Below are 8,980 nucleotides of genomic sequence, written 5' to 3'. Positions count from 1 at the left end.
AGTTAAAACGATAAAAGTAGGCTAACTCATCCATAGCAATATAGGTTAGTTAAGTGATATGGTTAATGTGATTTTTGCAGAGAAGGTTAACGAAGGATCGACCTTTACAAGTACAAAATATTATGCGTTGCTATTACTTTTCTCAGTTGCATAACGGATAGATCTAAAACGTATAGATGAATATGTTGTGAATAATGATAATTGTTATGTTTTTTTAAATTCTTTTTGGAAATTAGTTCAATTTAACATTTTAGCTCTAGAGAATATTGGGAGTAGTTTGATAAAATGGATATTGTTTATTTAAATCTTTTATAATTTGTAGTTGATTTAATTTAAAGAAATGTGATTCAAGGTTGTGCATAGTATTTACGGTATGGGTGGAGTATTTATATGCAGTGAATAAATGTATTTTTCAGATAAGCATATGATATTATCAACTGTGTTGGATACTCAATTGGGGGATGTTCATAGTACGTATTATTTGTTGAACTGTTGGATGCATATGGAATCCAATATTGGAATTGAGTTTCTGGTTGGTAAGAAGATGAAGTAGATTTGAGATATCCTCCAAATTTGGTTAGGAGGGATTCAAAACTATCAAAAATAATACTTACACTTAATGGTGGATGGGACATTTTTTTTTTTCCAAACAATGATATTTCATATAAACGAGATTATATTGGTCAAGAAATTGTTGAGTTTCAATTATGAAAATTGTAAATTAATTTGGTGATGGATAAGAAGATTGGAAGTTAAATGTATAGTGACTAATTTTGCGTATTTGTTCTATAACTAATTAGATGTAAGATTTGAACCATATACATTTTGAGTGTTGATTATTATTTTTGATAAAAAAATATTATATTGAATGTAAGTTAAAGTTAAAAATAGCAAACATTTTGTAATGTAGTATTCACCATCAATAATACATTTTCAAAAATTCATAAATGTGTTTTTAAATTCATTATTATATTTTTATTTTTTATTTATATTTAAATTAAGCAATGTATTAAACTAAACATTTCTCTTCATTTTACTAATACACTTACGAGATAAACCCTAAGCGAAGAGTATAATACTCTATCATACCATCATTTGAGCCTAATTTAATTCATAGAGAATATAATTTATTATCTTTTCATATCACTTTTTTCCAATTAACATATATTTTACTAAAATTCAAATTATATAGTGTATTTAGATTTTATATAATTTATTATCTTTTCATATCACTTTTTTCCAATTAACATATATTTTACTAAAATTCAAATTATATAGTGTATTTAGATTTTTTTTCCTTTAACTAGATTGAGTTTTTCTAAAATGAGAAATTAGAAAATTGTTTAATTCACTACTTTGAATGGATATATTTACTATTATAATAAAATTATCATAATAAATTATATAACACAAATTGATATAAACTTGCACAAAAAAATATTTCATGTCTTAACGAAGAATAATAAGTTAATTATTATTATTCATTTTTAATTTATTATTAATTATTATTATTAAATATTAATAATAATTTATTAATTATTATTAAGTAATTTATAAATTTATAAATTATTATTAAATAATGAAGCAACTAGTTAATTAATTTAATTTAATTATTTAATAATTAAATAACTCGTGGGTGATTTTCACCCTGTTAATCAACTAGAAATCCAATTTTGGGGAGACTTGGACAAAACAACTAATAATCAAGCAGAGGCCTATGGCCTTCTACAAGGTATATCCCCAACAACTAGAGAGAATATTCAAGATCTTCTCATTCTTGGGGACTCCACTATTATTATCCATCATTTGATCCATAATATCACCATTTTTTGTGATAAAATTGTCATGATAAACTATATAAAACAAATTTATATAAACTTATACAAGCAAATATTTGACGTCTTAATCTTAGACTTAGTTATATTATTTCTTCTAATATTATTTATAGTTCATATTAAAAGGTTGATTAATATTATTTATTGTCAAAATATTTTATATGTTATTATCTTTAACCAATTTAATTATAATTTGATATAGTAAATACCACACTATATGTTGAGATACTATTCTAGTAGAAGGTTGACACAATTTTAAAGTGTCCATAAAATTTATTTAATGATAAAAATATACTAGTAATATGTATGTTATCATAACAACTTTAATTTTATTTACTATTATTAGTAATTTTGTTTGCATTGAGTATCATATTTTATTATATTAGGAGGTTGATAAAAAAAATTGATGGCTTACCAGAGAAAATTTTATATAATGCTCATATTATGTTTAAATTTATTCTTCTAAAATCAAAACCTATTATAAAATTGAAATTATAACAACATAAATTATGTCTATTAGTATTATTCATTATTTTATATTAATTTAAAGTTAAGTTGATCAACGATTACAAGGTCATAAATTTTGCTAAAAAAAGTCACATATAAAAGTATATAATGACATTAATAATAATCAATAGTTGATAATATTATTAACCTACATTTTAGTTATCTTTTGATATTATGGCAATTATTCTATATAGATTGACTTATTATAGTAAGCCTAAGAGATGACACCATTTTAGAGTGTCGGATCTATAAAACTATTAAATGACATAATACTAATTTTTGTTATTGTTATAATTTACAACAATTTCAATTATTGTTATTGTAACTTATTTTTTTTATGTTGAGATTTAAGGAAATACACCCTCATATCATACCCTTTTTATCGAAACATATCTTTCTCCCATTGAAAGCATGACATATATATCTCATGTCTAAGAAGAGGTTAAATAACATGGAAGACATGATGTTTCCTAAAATTGCTTGTGACTCTAGCTAAAATCACCTTAAATTCAAGTGAGGGTGGCATAAGGATAAGCATGCTTCACTAAGACATTAGAAAATAAAGGAGGAGATCATTTGAAAAATAAATATATTATTACTAAAGATATTATTGTATCAAAATTTAATCACCATTAAATAAAGGGGTGATAAAGAGTTAGAGGGTAAAAATAAACTAAGATATTATATTAAGGAGGTGATCAACTGAAGTCTCTTCGGAGACATCCGATAAAATTGGAATGATACAGAGAAGATTAGCATGGCCCCTGCGCAAGGATGACACGCACAAATCGAGAAATGGTCCAAATTAACCCCGTGGACTTTTTTCGACGGGGCAGCAAACCAAACAGGGTGTGGAGGGGGTTTCGTGCTGCATATAAATGAACATCACGGATACCTTGTAAAAATGGGATTCGGAAGAGGATCAAATAATTATGCTGAGCTTTCTGCCATCCGGAATCTATTGCATTTTGCTTTAACACATCAGCATTCAAATATCAACATATTTGGGGACTCAATGGTGGTCGTTAACTGGATCAACAATGTCACTACATGTCATACACACACACTCAGCAATATATTACATGATGCTCACACTCTCAAAGAAGCTTTTAATCATTTCTCTTGTTTACACATTTACAGAGAACATAACAGCGAGGCTGACAAATTATCCAAAGAGGCCTCGACACTTCCCAGAGGCGAATGGCTAATTGTGGAGCGGAATGGAACCGAAGAACACAGATTTTACCACAGGCCATACATAGATCAGAGAGAATAGAGGGACAACAGTCCCGATAGCTGACAGTAATGGATAGTATTTTTTGACATGATGGAACTGTATATAACTATGGCTATTTTGTATGAAAAAGGACCCTTTTGTGGACGCGAATAGGCTTGAACAGCCAGACATATGTATGTACCCAGCACAATTTTGTAATACTCTCTGATACAACACCCTGTGAGGTGAATTTTGTATGAACAACACAGCAATGCCAAGGCATCTACTATATGTAATTTTCTAATATTAATGAAAATTACTGATTTTTCCAGTGGAAAAAAAAAGGAGGTGATCAACTGAAATCTTGAAAACTAGAAGTATCTAAAATTTGTTTTGAATATTGTAAAGAAGAAAATAAACATTTTTGAAACTAGCATAGATCCATCTTAAGTACGGATCTAACATGAGCCAATAGGGATCAAATTTCTCCACTTGCAAATTTTCTTTAGAGTGCAAAATACAATGTATAATTTTTCTTTATTTAAATTGTATTTTTCAACGCTACATATAGTATATAGGAACAAATAAATGTTTTAACCATAAAACCATATCTTTTTCATGATATTTTTTCCCCAGGAAAAATTGTAATTTTCATTATGATAAAAGATGAAAATTACATATCGTATGGTTCATACACTACAAGAAAAAAGGACATCGGTGAGGGTCAAAAAATGTCACCACAAGCTCATTGGTGATGGCCAAAAGATCCTCCGTCACCAAAAATTAGTCGTCATTCCATATGAATATCAAGGCATGATGGAATCAAACCACCAACCTCTTGCTTGTAATGTAGATGCTCTTCCATTGAGCTAGCACCCTTTACAGAATTAGACTTTAAAAAAATTAGATCTTGAATATCCAAAGATGTGATTGCACACTCCATTACTTAACTAGAAGTGGTTTCTAAGCTAACCCAAGACTCAAGGTGAAATTGTGAGAGTGGGGTTTAGAAGATTATTTTTTGTTGGATGTAATTTAAATTCTCATTGACCTAACTTGGTCATTCATGGACATTAATATATTCTTTCTTTCTTTCTACTTTTAATGAAATTACTATACTACAAACTATTGATGCCATGAAGGAAATACCATTGCTCAAATTTAAGAGCAACTTGTTGAGAAGGAAAAGTTTATCTTAAATCTACATGTCCTCAATAGCAACAATGTTCAAGAAGTAAGAAATTTAAGAAGTATTAACAATGAGTTTGGGAATTGCCTTAACAAATTACAAAACCCTGCCTCTTTCTGTTATGAAAAATACAATAATGTTTGTTGAGATGACAAACAAGAGGGGGTCGAACAAAACTACTAATGAGAAATAAAGTAGCTTGAAAGTAATATTGATTTATAGAGATCAAGCATTTATGGCCTCTATACATTCAACATAATTGGGAAACTAGAAATTTGTGACTTGGTGTACATCATGTGGCGATAGATACATAATTAGAGATCCCCAACATAGCAGAGAGAAGAATGAAATTATTGAAAAGAGGGAAGAGAGAAACAAACATCACAGGGAGGAGCCACTTATCCCAAGTTCCAACTGTGAGGAGAAAGAGAGGCCAACACAATGTAAGGAGGAATGATGTTGCCACTGCTCCATCTTGAACAAGAAAAGATCTAAAAAATCAAAGATCTAACGGGAGGAATTAGCAAAAAAATTGAGGTAACCTACCCAAGCACAAATGAATCCTGAAGTGCCAACCCACCTGTTGTAGTTCCATAAGCTAAAAAGAACTCAGAATAAGTGATGCAGTGAAACTGACAACCCCTAGATAAGGAATACTGGAGGTACCTTAATTAAAACAAGATAAATATAGTGGAGTTACTGGCAAGATCAAACACCATTGAATCACCACTACTAAAATGACCTAACTTCAGCCTCCCAACTCTGTTTGCTCTTTTTGTTTTAGGCTCTTGCATGCTGGGAAAAAAAAAACAAACTTTCAACTTTTGTTTAGATGCAAATATTGCAATGCTTAGTGATAAGCATAGAAGGTTTTACACTTCAAAAGTAGCCTGAAAGGTGGACACACTGTTAGAAATTAGTTTAGCTATTTGATATCCCATATTTCCTAGTAAACATAGCTAGCCAAAGGTTTTAATGGGAAAAAGAAACACGAATTAGTTTATGTGAAGGATGGCTTTGGCTACATTTGGACTTTAGCTCAAACAGAAAATTTTATGGTCAGTTTTTAAAAAATCTTTAGGGGGGGATAAATTATTTCTCCCCTCAGTTTTCACCATGTTTTTCAGATTTGTGATGCGATTTTGAGAATGAAAAAGGATATCTACAATTTAGCCTCAGCATGAAATTGGTTGAAACCTTAATTTGTAAGTATCACGTGACTAGTTAACCCTAATGCTAAAGATTATGCTTCAATTGTGATTTGGTACAACTATATCTCATCAAAATTGCTTAAAGAATCATTCCTACTTGCATACAGAGAGATAAATTGGTACTGTCATCAACCCTCAAAGCACTATAGATGGTTCATGCCAAATAAATCAAATCAGAATGTAGAGAAAGGTACAAGTAGATGAATGGACATAGAAGCAGAGAAATCAAAAAACTGAGAAATTCGATAGGCCACAAATTGGCACACAACTACAATGGGAGAAGAATATGACACTCTAAAGGAACATCATGGGGTAGTGATCCAAAAAGGATTTTGGACAAAATCCTAAGTCTAAATGTTCCTCATTGAGGAAAATGAAAGTCCAAGGAAGTTCCTGGACATAGCCCCATTGCAGAGATCTTTTCATTCTGAATCTACTACAACTTGAATGGGCAAAAATGGACTTAGGATGCAGAAGTTATCACCAAAAGAAGTTTCTATTTGTTCTTTGGAAAAAGAGGCAAAATCCCCTAAAATGGGTAAAAAAACATTATAAAGGGAAATCGCATCGGAAAAAGGTAAAGGGAAGGACTTAAGCACAGGGGGAAGAAACCCCGATCCATCGATCTGATCAACTGGGTCAGAGACATTCCTGCATGTGATATCGGGACCCTAGCCTTGGTGATTGTGATCATGCGATACACCGATTGCCATTGATCGGATCAGCGAATTTGCATTGGCGACGCACAGAACCACGGGCCGAGTGACATTGTGATCACTGATATCGACGATCGACGATCAATGACCCTCGATGCCAATAAAAAGGCCAGACCTAATAAGTTTTCAAAGCCTGATTGTATAAAATTTCAGGTCCGGGAATTTAGATTTTCACGTATTTCCCATGTATTTGGGATTTTACCCAAAAACACATACGCGATGTGATATGCGATAAATCTGGACCCGAAAGGGTTTATAAATGCAAATGTATAATTATTTGAAGTCCACCATAAAGCCATTTTGTGATATTTTCAGTGTTTTAATGTCTTTCTCAAATACAAATGGAAACCACGAAATTAGCGGGATTTTCGGCAGGCCGTAGGCGGTAAGTGGTTTTGGCCGGGCTCCACCCAAGCCCATACACTAGATGCCACGTGGCTAGGCGCCAGAGAGAGAAAACCACCCTTTTTGGGCAGGTAATCTCCATGTGTGTTAGCCACCCGAAATCAATAACATTCTTTGATCAACAATCACTTGCAATAGCACCCAAAGATAGATCCGAAGGGAATATAGGGCAGAACTAATGATTTTTGAAGTCCGATAGACTGTGTTTGGGTAGATTTTCTTATGTATTTATGTATTTATTTGTGTAAATAGAGAACAACCATTTTTGGGGATTTCAAAGGCCTGATGGTCCCTTCCATTGCATAACAGGTGGCCACCATCCCTAAAGGTGTTTAGCAATGATTGCTAACACTCAGAGGGGGATTTGGGAGGATAGAGACAGGGAAGCCAAAGAGCCCAGAAGAGGAAATGAACAAAAAGCACAGATTAGATTAAAAAGCCACAGAATGACAGAGATAGGAAGGCAGAAGGCAGTGCTGAGACAGGAGCACAGAAGGCTAAGCCAAAGCAGGAAGAAGAGGCAAGGAAGGAAGCCAGAGTCTAAGAGCCAGAGCTAGAGCCAAGAGCCAGAGCCAAGAGCTAGAGCCAAGAGCTAGAGCCAGGAGCCAGAGCCAGAGCCGAGAGCTAGAGTGAGAGCTAAGAGCCAGAAAGCAAAGAGCTTTAAGAGCCAGGGATAAGATGGTGCCTAAACCCATTGTTTTTGTGTAAAACAATGGAGTTGAGCCAAGAGCTTGTAAACGGACTTTTTCGTAATCCCAAAGAGCCTAGTTCAGTTGACTAGAGCTCATGGAGATGTAGCCCAAGAGTTTTGGGTGAACTCCTAATTAAATCGCTGCCTTATGTGTGTTGTTTTATTGTTGCATTATATCTACTGCTTTAGTTGCTATTATATCAGTTCAAGTAAATAGACTTAAAAAAAAGCACATAAATAGGCAATAATAAACATAAGCATACACCTTGCTTCAAGCACATATTAAATTCTTCATTGGTTAATCATTTGTGACTTGGGAATATTTAAGCTTTGGAAGTGGGAGAGGTTCTTGTAAGTTAGACAAGAAGCCTAAGTGTTCCATTTTCAAATCATGTAGGGGAATAATATGATGGATTTTCCCTCAGAATAGACAAGCACAATCACTACAAGGATTTTAAGGAAATACTTCTTCACAAAGAAAAACTGAGAGAATTTAGTGTCACCTGTAAGCTAAAATTTCAATGATGGCCAATGCTCCAACTATCCATTTTAAGTGGATTATAAGTAGTACCCAGTGTAACCCATATGACTTGACAAGGAGAACTCATATAGAATCAATGTACCATGGATAAACTTGGTAATTGTCTCTTTTGGAATCCCAAAACCCATAAAATCCACTATAAGTTCAGAGATTAGATTTTGATGGATTTCCCCATTACATATGGCATCAAATACCATTTCAACATATTGTCACTTTGTCTTCCCATTTACAACCAATAACCAATAGCTTTATTCCCATATTTATTTCTCAATGTATTCTAATTTTTCTTACGTTCCTTAAAAAATTATTCACTTAGAAGAATTTCAAACCACTTGCCACAGACAACTTGAGAGATGGATTTCAGACTACAAAAATCAATGGAAAAAGAACTGAAATAAGGGGTAATAAAAGCTACTCCTATGAGAGCCACCAATGAAGCAAGAAAGTATGAAACTGTTGAAAGCAACACAAAATGGTATGACTTGACAAGAACTCCTATAGAATCAATGTACCATGGATAAACTTGGTAGTTGTCTCTTCTGGAATCCCAAAACCTAGAAAGGCCATTGTAAGTTCAGAGCTTAGATTTTTATGGATTTCCCCATTACATCTGGCATCAAATACCATTTCAACAGATGAAGAACGCAACACAGAATGGTATGAAGAATG

The 8,980-nt window shown here is 32.5% G+C and overlaps 1 non-coding gene across 1 annotated transcript; it reads left to right on the top strand.

Moving 5' to 3' along the window:
* The first annotated feature begins 3,049 nt into the window (after window positions 1-3,049).
* LOC149243093 (U6 spliceosomal RNA) lies at window positions 3,050-3,152 on the top strand. The gene has a single exon (XR_016246931.1). It is a non-coding gene; the product is annotated as a U6 spliceosomal RNA (small nuclear RNA).
* Window positions 3,153-8,980: the final 5,828 nt, after the last annotated feature.

Source organism: Pinus tabuliformis, chromosome 8, assembly GCF_031772625.1.
Source record: "Pinus tabuliformis cultivar Carrire ecotype Pingquan chromosome 8, CPIR1, whole genome shotgun sequence".
NCBI lineage: Eukaryota > Viridiplantae > Streptophyta > Pinopsida > Pinales > Pinaceae > Pinus > Pinus tabuliformis.
The sequence above is the reverse complement of the archived record's forward strand: the minus strand, read 5'-3'. Positions and strand labels throughout refer to the sequence as shown.